This window comes from Lissotriton vulgaris, chromosome 4_1, assembly GCF_964263255.1.
Source record: "Lissotriton vulgaris chromosome 4_1, aLisVul1.2, whole genome shotgun sequence".
NCBI classification, from domain to species: domain Eukaryota; kingdom Metazoa; phylum Chordata; class Amphibia; order Caudata; family Salamandridae; genus Lissotriton; species Lissotriton vulgaris.
Genome location: NC_141691.1, coordinates 136,438,850 through 136,452,882, shown reverse-complemented (window position 1 = coordinate 136,452,882; position 14,033 = coordinate 136,438,850). Strand labels below are relative to the sequence as shown.

Below are 14,033 nucleotides of genomic sequence, written 5' to 3'. Positions count from 1 at the left end.
CCATCATCCACAGGAACACCATCCGCATCACGACCAACACCGACGACACCCTGACAACCGCCGAACACCTTCACTTCCAGGTCCACATCAACCCCAAGACCACCCTCAGAGGCACCCTCATCTACAGACCCCCGGGACAACGCACACAATTCAGCGAAGAGATTCTCCGACTTCATCAGCCCGCACGCCCTCCTCTCCGCTGACAACATCCTCCTCGGGGACCTCAACTTCCACCTGGAGAACATCAACGACCGCAACACCACCACCCTGCTGGACAACCTCGCTAACCTCGGACTCAAGCAGCTGGTGACCACCCCCACCCACTTCGCCGGACACACACTCGACCCCGTCTTCTCATCCAGCAAGGACATCGCCTTCAGCAACGCCACCGGACTTCACTGGACGGACCACAGCTGCGTCCACTTCAGCTTCAGAAGGACCACGATCCACCACCACCAGCAACAGGTTGCACGCAGAAGCTGGAACAAGATCACAGCCGACCAGCTCGCGACTTCCCTGAGCAAGAACCCACCCACCAGCGCAACGAACCCCAGCCAAGCGGCCACCAACCTCACAAAGTGGATCAGCGACTGCGCTGACGACCTCGCCCCCCTGAGGACCACGCCCAGCAGACCCGGCAGCAAGAAAGCCCCATGGTTCACCAAAGAACTCAAGAGCTCCAAGAAGAACTGCCGAGCCCTCGAGAGAACCTGGCGCAGAGACCCAACACCGGACAACATGACTGCCCTCAAGCTCGCCACCCGAAAACACCACCAACTCATCCACGCAACCAAGAAAACTGCATTCAAGGAACGACTCGACAACAACGCACACAACAGCAAGGAACTCTTCAACATCGTTAAAGAGTTCTCCAACCCCAACGCCGGAAACAACGACATCACCCCTTCGCAAGACCTCTGCAACTCCCTCGCCTCCTACTTCCACAACAAGATCCCGGACATACACAACAGCTTCAGCACTCAACCGACGCACGCCACGACCGAACCATCGCCCCCCACCGCCACCCTCCGCGCCTGGACCCAGATCAGCACCGAAGACACCGTCCACACGATGAACTCCATCCACTCCGGATCTCCGACCGACCCCTGCCCTCACCACGTCTTCAACAAGGCCGATGCTGTCATCGCACCCCACCTGCGGGACATCATCAACACCTATTTCGACACCGCTACCTTCCCGGAGAGCTGGAAGCACGCCAAACTCAGCGCTCTACTAAAGAAGCCATCAGCCGACTTCACCGACCTCAAGAACTACCGCCCCATCTCGCTGCTCCCGTTCCCTGCAAAAGTCATCGAGAAGACCGTCAACAAGCAGCTGGCCGCCTTCCTCGAGACGAACAGATCCCTCGACCTCTTGCAGTCTGGCTTCCCGGCCAACCACAGCACCGAAACCGCCCTGATCGCAGCCACCGATGACATCCGAGCCCTGCTTGACAACGGAGAAACAGCAGCCCTCATCCTCCTAGACCTCTCCTCCGCCTTCGACACTGTCTGCCACCGCACACTAGTGAAGCGACTCAGCAATGTCGGAATCCAGGAGAAGGCACTGGAGTGGATCATCTCCTTCCTCGCCGGAAGGACACAGAGAGTTCGCCTCCCCCGTTCAGATCTGAAGCCACCGAAGTCATCTGCGGCGTTCCTCAAGGCTCCTCGCTCAGTCGAACCCTCTTCAACGTCTACATGAGCCCCCTCGCAGACATCGCACGCCAGCACAACCTCAACATCATCTCCTACGCCGACGACACCCAGCTGATCCTCTCCCTCACCAACGACCCCGCCACCGCCAGAGCCAACCTCCACGAAGGGATGAAAGAGGTAGCCGAATGGATGCAGAACAGTCGCCTGAAACTGAACTCGGACAAGACGGAAGTCCTCATCCTGGGATCCTCACCCTCCACCTGGGACGACTCCTAGTGGCCCCCCGCCCTAGGCAGCGCACCCAAACCAACAGACCACGCACGCAACCTTGTCTTCATCCTGGACTCCTCCCTCTCTATGACCAGACAAGTCAACGCCGTCTCCTCGTCATGTTTCAACATCCTGCGCATGCTACGTAAGATCTTCCGGTGGATCCCCACCGAGACCAGGAAGACGGACACCCAGGCCCTCGTCACCAGCCGTCTGGACTACGGCAACTCCCTCTACGCAGGAACCACCGCCAAACTCCAGAAGAGACTTCAGCGGATCCAGAACGCCTCTGCACGACTCATCCTGGACATGCCCCATCGCAGCCACATCTCCGAACTCCTGAGAGACCTGCACTGGCTCCCAGTCAACAAGAGAATCACCTTCCGTCTCCTCACCCACGCTCACAAAGCCCTACACAACCAAGGACCAGGATACCTCAACAGCCGCCTCAACTTCTACGCTCCCAAACGCCAGCTTCGATCGACCGGCCACGCCCTCGCCGCCGTCCCCCCGAATCCGAAGAACCACCACAGGGGGACGGTCCTTCTCCTACCTCGCCGCCAAGACATGGAACTCCCTCCCGACCCACCTCCGCCTGACCCAGGACCACCTCGCCTTCAGGAAGCAGCTCAAGACCTGGCTGTTTGAGCAGTAGCGGATCCCCCTCCCCTAGCGCCTTGAGACCCTCCGGGTGAGTAGTGCGCTATATAAATGCTTTGATTGATTGATTGTTGAGAGACTTGATGTGCTTATCAAACACTGAAAGAATAGGGGACTAAATGATGAAGTAGCCATATGCCCCAGTCATCGATGGCTGTCTTTCAAACTATTTCAGGAGACCCAAGTTGAGAGAGCCACTCTGTTTAGAGAGAGAACTTATGGCTGCAATGGCAGATGAAAGAGCAGATCGACAAGCTGCCGATATGGAAGCTGGAACAGCAAAAATTGAATAAGCAGTGGTCATGAAAAGCTGGCACAAGGTAGATGCACGCAAGTGGATGTCTCCAAAGAAGAAAAGGTTTTGTTTCCGAAGTTGGTTTTCATTTCCCTATGAAGGCAAATCTCCAGCCTTAGAATTTACGTGTAATGGGTGCAGGAAAGAAAACCACTTCATAGTGGTTTGCTAAGTGAAAGAGAAACCGAATAAGTCACGTCGAGAAGTGAAAATGGACGTCAGAAGGTTCCAGAATCATTCTTGTCACGCCCTCAAGACAACAAGTGGCATCAGTTACAGAAAGTAGAAGTCAGCCAACGTTGATCATTGTCAAGTTTCTCTTACCAAGGAACTTCAACATCATTATCAAGCGCCAGTGAAGAAGATGGATGTGCTGTGATGCTATCGACCAAGGAATGACAGGCTCATGTAGGTTTGGCTACCTGCAAGGAAGAACAAAAGACAAAGGCAAACTACCAAACAAGACAACCAAGTTCATTTCGACACTGCCCCAAGATTACAATAAAAATCAATAGTTGCCCCATAACCTTATTTTAGACAGTGGTAAGTCGATTAACATCATGCCAGTCAAAAAGTTTGACAGCCTGTCTCTTGAGCCACGCCTCAACCCATCAATCACAAAGGTGTACACGTGGCCTGCTTCTAAACCATTGCAGAGTCAAGGGTCACTCACAGCGACAATGCGACATAACGCAGTATCAGTACATATGCCAATTCAAGTTCTTCCAGGTATTTCGTCCAAAGCATTATTTCTCAGTGTTTCCACCGTTGCTGACAAGGGACATATATCTCTCATTTACAACCACCACACTCAATCTGAAGTTGTGAATCAGTTCCCGTCGTTGTTTCATGGCCTAAGAAGGCTAAAGGCAATAAAAGTGTGACTTCATATTAACACCTTGGCTGCTTGAGATATTTGTTTGCTGTGCTGGATCATAATGGAAATGGGTGTGTTCATGACGAGCTCAGCTCGTCATGAGAACAGTAGATGTTAATGAGGACATTCTCTCTTTTGCCCAGCAGCACATTGAGAAAGAACAAGAGACACTGTTGAAGCATGACATCATTAAGCACTCCCCCTGTCCTATGCCCGGGGTCTTGCCCATAGTGGTGGCGCCAAAAAAAAAGAGAATGGAAGTGCAGGGCACATTTCAGTTGAAATGCGCCAGGCTAACATAGCAATTGGGAGAGAGAGTCATCCTGGTCCACACATAGCGGACATGATCATGCAACTGAACTGTGCCAAAGTCTTCTCCCATCTTGACCGGAACAAAGGATACCATCAACTTGAGTTGAGAGAACTGCGGGTGCATCACTACTTTTTGACACATGTTGGTTTGTTCAGATACAAAAGGTTGAGTTTTGGAGTGTCGTCAGCTGCAGAAATATTTCAGGATGTTATACGTCAAATAATTCAACTTGTCACACATGTTTTTAACTATAGTGATGGCATACTGGTATTTTGGACAATGCAAAAGGCCCTTATAGAAGTGTACAAGTTACTTGAGGATGTAGGTCTCACTCTGAATGCAGCAGAGTGTGGGTTTCATGAACCCAAACTCAAATTCTTAGGGCACGAATTCTCTGATGGGGAATGACTCCTGGTCCAGATAAAGTGCAAGCACTACAGGCTACTTGTCCCCCACAAGATGCCACCATGCTGCGATCCTTCTTAGGCACGCTCAAGGTACATTTATGACTTTGCTACTGTGGGTGCCCCATTGAGGGACTTGACAAAACAAGATGTCCATTTCCAGTGGTCTGCTGAATGTGATCAACTTTTTAACAGAATATAGCATGCTATTGAGAATGCAACTGAGATGGCCTATTTTGACCCCAAGTTAAATACTGAGATCACGGTACATGGAAGCCCAGTGGGGCTGGGGGACAATCCATGCTCAACATAATGGCCATTCGAATATGCAGAAACACTTTGTGGCCTATACCAGTCAAAGCATGGCTGGCATGGATGTATGTCGTTACAACGCATACTTTTACAACGCATACCTTTACAACGCATTTTTTTACACCGCAACATCCATTACAATGCATTCCATTACAACGCATGGCATTACTACGAAATCTTTGAAACTACCTTTACAATGCATTCCACTACAACGCATACTACATTTACAACGCATACCATTACAATGCATACCATTACATTGCATGTCTGGTAAGTATTGGATAGCGTAGGGGTAAAAATTACTATTCTAACTCCAGGAGGTGCAACAGTAGGGTAAGTGTTGGATAGTGTAGGGGTTAAAATTACTATTCTAACTCCAAGGGGTGCAACAGTAGGGTAAGTATTGGATAGTGTAGGGGTAAAAATTACTATTCTAACTCTAGGGGGTGCAACAGTAGGGTAAGTGTTTGATAGTGTAGGTATGCGTTGTAATGACTGCGTCGTAAAGGTATGCGTTGTAGTGGTATGCGTTGTAGTGGTATGCGTTGTAGTGACATGCGTTGTAATGGCATGCGTTGTAATGGATGTTGCGTTGTAAAAGTTTTGTAGTAAAGGTAGTGCGTTGTAAAAGTTGCGTTGTAATGTTGTTTCCCGTCTGACACAGAACATGCCTATTCTTAGCCAGAGAAAGAGATTCCAGCTATTGAATGGACCTGCAAACATTTTCATGTGTTTCCATATGGAAAAAGTTTCACTATTGTTACAGACCTCCAAGCACTGCTCACTATTTTTGGAAAGCCAAAGGCCAAGATGCACCCTCGCAGTAAGTGGTGGGGGTTGCAAATGCAAGAGTACAACTATGCAATTGTACACAAGCTGGGTAAAGATCAGAACCCTGCTGATTACTTTTCACGAGTACCATCACATCGGCACAGTTCGACATCCAAAATGGCTGAGGAGAACATTAACTTCATTGTGAGGCCCAGCCGTCAGCAGCCCTATCCATTTAACAGATTTTTGCAGCTACTAATTCCGATAAGAACATGCTTATCCTCAAAGACTTAATTTCAACTCAATCATGGAAGAAGAATGCCTTTCTCCCAAAATGATGCAGCATCCATTAACAATATCCGAGCTTCCTGCACATGTGTGGGAAAGAGTTGCAGTTGATTTCTTTGGGCTGTTAGGAGAAGGACATCATCTCATGGTAGTCATTGATTATTTAAGCTTTCCTTTAGTAGAGGAGTTATCATCAACCACTCATGACAAGGTCATCGAGCTGCTGGATGACATCTTTGCAGCATGGGGTATCCTTGCCATTCTCAAATCTGACAATGGTGTGCCTTTCCATAGCAAAGAAACAAGGAATTTCTGGTCACACTAAATGTCAAGCATCACAAGAGTACACCTCCTTAGCCCCAAACCAATGGTGTCATGGAAGAATTAATGGGTACCCTTAAACGAATAATCCAGCGAGAATTGATAGAAGGAGTCAAGCTGAACCAGGCCCTATGTCAAGCATTCTGTGCTGATTTTTCAACTCCTCACTCTGCAACTAGTGAGAGTCCTGCCACTATGCTATTTGAGAGAGCCATGTGAACTTAGTTGCCCCAGGGGACAGTAGACCAATCCTTGAATGCTGATAAGATTCGTGTTACAGACACTTCTCGAAAGTGGCAGATGAATACATATGCTGATCAGCATCAATGAGCACAGGAAACAGTCTTCGATGAAGGTGACTGGGTCCTGGCAAAGCCAAATAGAATGTGGAAAAGTTGTCACCATTTGGAGCATCTCCCTGCTGAGCTTAAAGAGTGTGTTGCCTTTTCTGGCTTATCAATAGAGTTGCCGCAAGTCAGCCCCATTGCTTTGCAGAGGGTTGTGCGTTTTACAAACTGCTCTGGGCGGTAACCCGTGTGCCTCACTGGCCTCTGTGAACATCATGGTTAGGTTGCCAGCCATCAAGTCAGGAGGCTTTCTGCACAACCTTATAGCTGGGTATTAGAAGGTCTACAGTTCAAGAGTGATGTCTTGTGAGTCAGTCATGTCATTTACGTTCAATAACTGTATACGTAGCAGGCACAAACATTGCCAAGGGCCAAACCCTGTACCGCTACTTGTTATTTTTGTCATAGGTACAGTGTAAAATCAAATAAATTGCTTTGAAAATGCCATAATAGCTAATGTCATATTGCTTCGCCGCAGACATACTGCACTTGCACTGCAATTGGGGTATGAAGATATGCAGCCATCTTCTTTGGCTGGTTCCTCTATTGTCCGGTGCTACACAACCGTTCCAGGGTTTGTGCCTAACAGAGCTTTGCAAGAAATTGGGTTGCTAATTGAGGGGAGGTGGAGCCCTACTCAAGTAGCAACCACAATTCTTGTCAATGTGAAGTCACGAGCAAACCCTGTGCTCAACCCTCTGGTAGCTTGGCACAGAGCAGTCAGGCTTAACTCAAAGGCAACGTGTAAAGTATTTGTTAAACATTTCAAACAGTAATAAACTGAAAGCACCACACAAGGAGGATCCCATACCAAATTAGAAAAATAGAGTACAGTTTAATAAATATAACAGGACCAAAACAACAAAAATCAAATCAGTAGAACCGGACATAAGCAGGTTTAAAGTTTCCATCAAAACTGCACCAAAAAGCACAAAACGGCAACTGTGGATATCTGGTCATGCCAGACTGGAACAAAGTCACAAGATCAGGTTGACCGTGATGGAGTGCAAGCTGGTTGCATGGGCCCAGTTCCGCTTGTTGAACTAGAGTACCTAAAATCCTAGTTGCCGAGCATTGGGAGGTTCCATGTCAAGGATGCATAGCGCAGCCGAGGCAAAGCGAGGGCGAGGTCAGAGAAGCATCGCTCAGCATCAGTTCAGGGAAGCTGCGAGGATGCTATGCATAGTCCTGCATCACCGTCGAGCATGCCATCGACAAAGGGCTTGCGATGCCAGTGCCTGATTCAAGGATACATTGCATAACAACGGTTCTGATGAGGCTGCGTGCTATGGCAGCGATGAGAAGTCCTTGCGATGCGAAAGTCCACGCGGCAGAGGTGATGCGCCAGTTCTGCTCTGGATTGCCCCGTGCAGCAGAGGAGATGCATCTGTTCTGATCAGTCCACAGATAGGCTAGCAGATCTCATTCAGGCCCACTTCCAAGGTTCCAACACTAGGGTTGTACCCCTGGACAGGGCAGGGCTCACAGTTGCAGAATCCAGGTGCTGGTTACAAGAGACTAGCCTTTGGAGTCAAGGTGGCTCTCCTTGATACAAGTTGCGCAGGTCCAGTCCTTCTAACCCAGGCAAGAGGGCAGGAGTGAAACAGGTCAGCGCAGCAAGGTAGTAGGCCTTCAGGTCAGCAGCCCAGTGGAGTGACAGTCCTTTCACCAGCACAGCAGTCCTTCTTCCGGGCAGAGTATTCCACTGGTCCAGATGTCTACTGTTGGTTGGGGTCCAAGCTTCCAGAATTTTCCTTTTGAAGTGCACAGATTTCTGGCCTCCCCTGCCCTGGCTCCAAACTAGCTACATGGTGTATTCAATTTTTTGTGTGAAGGCAGGACACAGCCTATTCAGGTTGATATTGTGGCTATGGCTTACTCCATTCTCCTATTCTGCCTGAGATGGCCCTTCCAAGCACACTTAAGCTCCCTATTGTGTTTGGCTGTCTAGGAGGAACACACAAAGGCAAACTACACTTAGTCATGTGATCCAGACACAGACAGCAGGCACCAAATGGCTAAGACAGGAAAATGCAGACTTTACCATAAAATAGGATTTTTCATTATTATTCCAAAGACGTCAAACATGAACTGGGCACCTGTTCCTATTTGGAAGCTATCCGTATGACATATTATAAGGTAACCCCAATATTATCCTATAGGAGAAGGAAGCCTAGAAATCGTGAAAACAAAATTCAAGAGTTTTTCACTAACAGGACATGTAAAATTTTAAAGTACATGTCCTACTTTTTAAATACATTGCACCATGCCCTCTGGGCTGTTTGAGGGTCGGCCTGGGTGGAGCTGGCATAGTCCCTCTACGCGTAGCTCCACGGAGTTTGAAAAAAACTCTGTGGAGCTACGCGTAGCTTCGCTCCGCTCCCTCCCCGCTCCCTCCCCACTCCTCAACGTCATTCCTAAAAAAACACTACATTGTAAGTCTTGCGAATGCACTCTCGCAAGACTGACAACGTAGTGTTTTTTTTCTATGAAGAATGACGAGGACGCGAGAGAAGGAGCAGTTAGGAGAGCAGCCAGGCAGGGGAGGCGGCAGAAACACAGGTAAGTGCCTTCTTTATATCTTTTTAAAGAATTTGGGAGGCAGAGTTTTTGCCTACTCCGTCTTCGACAGGGAGCGCGGAAATTAAATTAAAATTAAATATTTCAAATGGGGAGAAACCAATGTTACCATGTTTATTTTATTTTTTTATATATTTTACTTTTTTTTCCCTGAGCAAAGACAAGTTACAGCAATTTAGAATAGATAAATCGTAGACAGAAATACATTATGAATAGTGGATATTAAGCCACATTGATCATAAAAATACAGTCATAGCAATTCATAAACCAATAAAAAAGCTGCTTCTATGGGAAGATCTACAAATTCTAGATACCATATATAGGAGTAAGCTGTTTCCCTTAAAAACATCAGTCGCAGACACAGAATCTTAAAACAGACCCTATTCAGATCTATTGGGGTATCCAAGCTGTAAGTGGACCCCAGATCCCATTCCTCTTGATCTTCCCCTTCCTGCCTCTTCGATCATACAACGCTGTCTCGAGCTTATAGACACGCAGGAACCGACCTTTCCACTGCTGGAAGGTCGGTGGAAGTGGATCCAGCCAGGCAGAAGCAACACACAGCCGATAAACTGATATTGCAATAAAGATTAGCTCCTTCCCATTTCCCCTAACTTGTTCATCGGAGGAGAAAGTGGAGTATCCTTCTTCAATATGTCTCTCCGAAAACAAATCATTTCCCTAGCTTTTGATTCTAGGCCAGGGCACGTGGAAAATATATGAACCAATTCCGCTCTTTCCACCCTGCATCTAAAGCACTGGGTCCCCTCCACTCCTCCCCATTTTACAATTCAATGTTACCTTGTTTAAAGGAGTGCACACATGCACTTTAGCACTGGTTAGCAGTAGTTAAGTGCACACAGTCCTAAGTCCAACAAAAACAATTTATGAAAAAATATGGAGGAGAAAGGCGAAACCTTTAGGCGAAGACCATTCTAAGGCTGACAAGACTAACAAGCTTACACTATATTTTGGGAGGCATGTATCCATATTTGCAGAACATCTGTAACTCTTTGTTTTGGAACACTAATTTCATAAGAATATGCACATTTCTATTGTGAATATATATATGATGTCATGGTTGTCATTAGGATTCTGCTTAAGTGAGACAACGGTGTAAAAAGGGGACAAAGAAAAAAAAGAGGAAACAAAATGTTGATGAACCTTATTGAGAGTTAGTTTAATTGTATTGAAAGGCAGAGATAAAGGCACTTCATGAGTAGTTAAATGTATATCAATTCGTTGCCTTACCTTGTTTGCCCAAATCTAGCACTTTAAGTGACAACAAATGCTTATTAGGTATATACTTATTTTTTATATCATGGGTGATTTATTGGCAAGAGTAAAATATGAGTTGAAGCATTTTATCAGGATATAGCACAATTTTATCGGGAGTCGATACACTGTATTCAGAATTAGATCAATGTTATTGGGAGATAGGAAGAAAGACGCTTTATGGGTGCTAAATGTATAGCACTTTATTAATAACACCTTGCCTAGTCTGAATATAGCAATCATTTTGTTTAAAATGCCTGTTTGGTAAGCATGAATTTGCAAAACACTGGATTTACTTTTTAAGATAATAAGATGTGTCTCAAATGTCGATCCGGAAACCTGCACTTCTACGTTAGACTATGAGTGCAATAGGGAATATATCATTGAAGGAATTGTGAATCCCAATGTTACAAGCCATAAATAATTATGTTTAATGGTGAAACCGATCTTGTGACTAAATGTGTGACGTAATGGTTCTCGCTATGATTTTGCTCAATAAAAAAAAAAGTTAGGCACATTTCTGCAGAGCTGTTCAGAAAACTAAGTGGACCAGTTTACGAACCCCTGAATTTTAAATGTGGCAATCTTTCATGGATGTCATGCATTGTCCACCTCTCTGCTCACCATGCCTCCATATTGCATTTTTGACATGCTTTCTCACAAACTTTGTGGCTGTCTGAGCCCTTGTCAACTGATCAGCTTCTACCTGTTAACCAAACAAAATCAATACTCTGTTGTGAATATTTAAAAATCCGCAGGACAAATTCATAATAAATCACAAAACAGTACAGAATGGCCATATTTTATGCGTGCTTATTTAGTACAAAACCATCCAGAGATTATTAAATTATCTGGCCGAAAATATTGTCTATGAGCACGTGCAGGGTCAATAAAAAATGTTATGCCTCCCCCTCACGCCTATCCATTTGGCATGAAATGTAGCTGGCTCAAACATATGCACACGTATATAAAATTCTGGATGCTTCATGCAAATTTAAAAAAATAGGCTGAAAGCTATTAACAAATAAAACAAGCATTTACAATGCAACGGTTTCGCCTTTGACAAAGTTAGAGCCCATGCATCCTTCCTCACACCCATGCATCCACAACCCTGCGCATCACTCCCTGCGCACATCCCCTGCAACCACCCCCGGTCAAGTGCCCCGGTGTACATCACGGACAGATGCCACCACCACCCATGGCCCCACCCTCGGACCCCCCAACAAACTCTCTCTTACCTCAGGGCCGGAGACACCTGCAGGGCAAAGAGAGACATTAGAGGGTGGGGAGTGAGAGTTGTCGGGTGAGAGGGACCGAAGCCCCTCAGGATAGAAGGCGTGTGGAACGAGATGGGTTGTTTGAAGAGAGAGGGGGAGCCCGTCAGCAGTTAGTTTCCTCGGGGCGGGGGTTGGGGCCCGGCTCGAACACCAGCAGGGGAGGATGGGTACAGGGGCTGATGGGCACCGCTCGGGTCTGGTGAGGGGGCGTGCAGACGCGGGGGGCACAGAGCTCTTCAGGACCTCTTTTCTTATCACGGTGCTGGAAGAGAGAGTGGGGGCCGGCGTCCTGTAGTCCAGGGGGCGGGGGGGGGGGGGGGCTCAGTGTCCGTGCACTCCACTCTGCGTGTGCTGCTGACCAGCCTTTACAGTGCTGTCAGCGCGCGACTTACACAGCTGCTAAAATGCATGTTTTTAATTTTACCGGCCTTGCTGCCCTTTGCACCCAAGAAGGCATTGCTGGGGCGGACTCCCGTGAAACTGCACGCAGAGGGCCCTCCAGTAAGGAGTAAAAACTGCTAGGACCCTGGGCGAGGAACTCCAGAAGAGAACAAACTGTAGCTCTCCCCTGCTCCGACACATTACATTGCAGCTGTAGCCGTCCACTCTCCGCCCTGCCAGCGAGACGCAAAGCTAGCCGGCGAGGCTCTCAGCTTTGAGACGCACTCCCAGGCACAAGGTTTCGCATGATTGAGAGTGGGGGGCAGGAAGAGGGCACTCCTCACCGGCCCAAACACATTGCAGTCTCTTTGTCTGCAGCCATCAGAGACAGTGCCTCGCGCACGCGTTACAAAGGACAGAAATCTGAGGGTGCTTTTCACTGATAACCTCCTTTTTTCCAGCTCAAGAACGATTTCACAATTGCTTTTACATTGTCTGCTTGTTGAGGGAATGGTTCTGCTGTTAAGAGAACCTCAGACATGACCTGGACCTTTGCAGTGGATTTCTGCAGGTACCCCAGCTTACAATCAGCAACAAAGCGAACAACTGACCCCCACTAAGAATTCATTGGTATTACGTGAATAAGCACCCCGTTTTGACAACTAATTGGTTAAATCCAGATAAAAAAAATACCCACACTGCTTTCAAACTCTTAGATCTGGCACTGCCTGCAGTTCTCGCAATTCGATTCCAGTGGATTTCCTCTCGTGGCTACAAGTCTCAAATTTTGTGAAAGTTGTGAAAGTTTTTCCAGCATGGGCCTCAAACTGAGCGGCAGCTGGTAGACAAGCAACGGCCGGTTATTGGGAGAGATGGACTGGCGAGGGGAGTCAGCAACGAATGGGTGCCCCCAAAGGTGGCGGGGTGAGAGGGAAGGGGCGAGGGCTGTCACGGAGTGTATACTACATGCGGGTAGTAGGCCATATGGTAGTGAGACGTACAATCCCCCCTCACCCCCCAAAAAAGCCATGGACCCTTGCCTGCTCCTCACCTGGAAACGCAGTCTGCCCTTGTCGGGGGAGGCGGTGGTTTCCTGCTGCCCGGGCTCTGCTGCTGCGTCCCCTTCGGCTTTCTGTTCTGGCTTCTTCTCTTCCTCCAAGCTAGCCTCCTCCTGCCGGTCTGCGCGGCCTCCCTCCGCGGGGCTACCCTTCTCCTCTGCGGGCCGCGCCCCCGAGCTCTCCCCGCTCTCGGGTTTCCCCTCTCCGCCGCCCTTGGCCTCCGCGTCCTCTTCCTCCGTGAAGGTGGGGAGCCTGCGGGAAGCGACGGGCGAGTACACCGCGGCGGTCCGGGGGAAGCATACGGTCTTGGGGGGCGAGGAGGCCGGGGTCCCGTCGGGCTCCTGCGGAGCCTGTCACCACACGCCCCGCCTCCGGCGGGACAGGGTACGGGGCCCCAGCGAGCACTGCACCGAGGCGTCCTGCCGGGGGTTCACCTGCACCCCCACATCGCGGGTGTTGGCCTTGCGCAGGCGCGGGGTCAGGTTGGGGTTCACCTGGGACAGGATGGCCTTGAGCTGCGCGCGCTGGTAGTTGTCGAAGTACTCTCCGGTGTCCGCGTAGGAGGTGAGGTAACCCCGCTGCCTCCAGCCGCCGCCCTTGCCTTTGGGGTTCAGATACCTGTAGTTGTACGGCGTGTAGGCCGAGTACATGTAGCTGTCCATTGCCTCGTCCGATATCGTAGCCATAGTGTCTGGCCCCGAGCCCGCCCCTGAGGCCTAATTAAATAAGGGCGGCAGGTGAAGTCTGCAAACGGCTCAATTAAGACATGGAATTGGAGTTTGGCAACCCCACCTGCAGAGACAGACCCCAGACTCGCCATAAGCGCATAGCAGAGCTTATAGTGGATAATACAAACTTGTTTTAGCCCAAATCTATATTTAAAGTCTGCAAAATGTCTCCCTTAGCTGAACCCGCGCGCCTTAATTGAAGTAGTGCAGTGCTTATT

General features: G+C 48.6%; 1 pseudogene; it reads right to left on the bottom strand.

Moving 5' to 3' along the window:
• Positions 1 to 13,773, bottom strand: part of LOC147718477 (zygote arrest protein 1.L pseudogene) — a 52,102-nt pseudogene extending 38,329 nt beyond the window's left edge.
• Between the last annotated feature and the right edge of the window lie 260 nt (positions 13,774 to 14,033).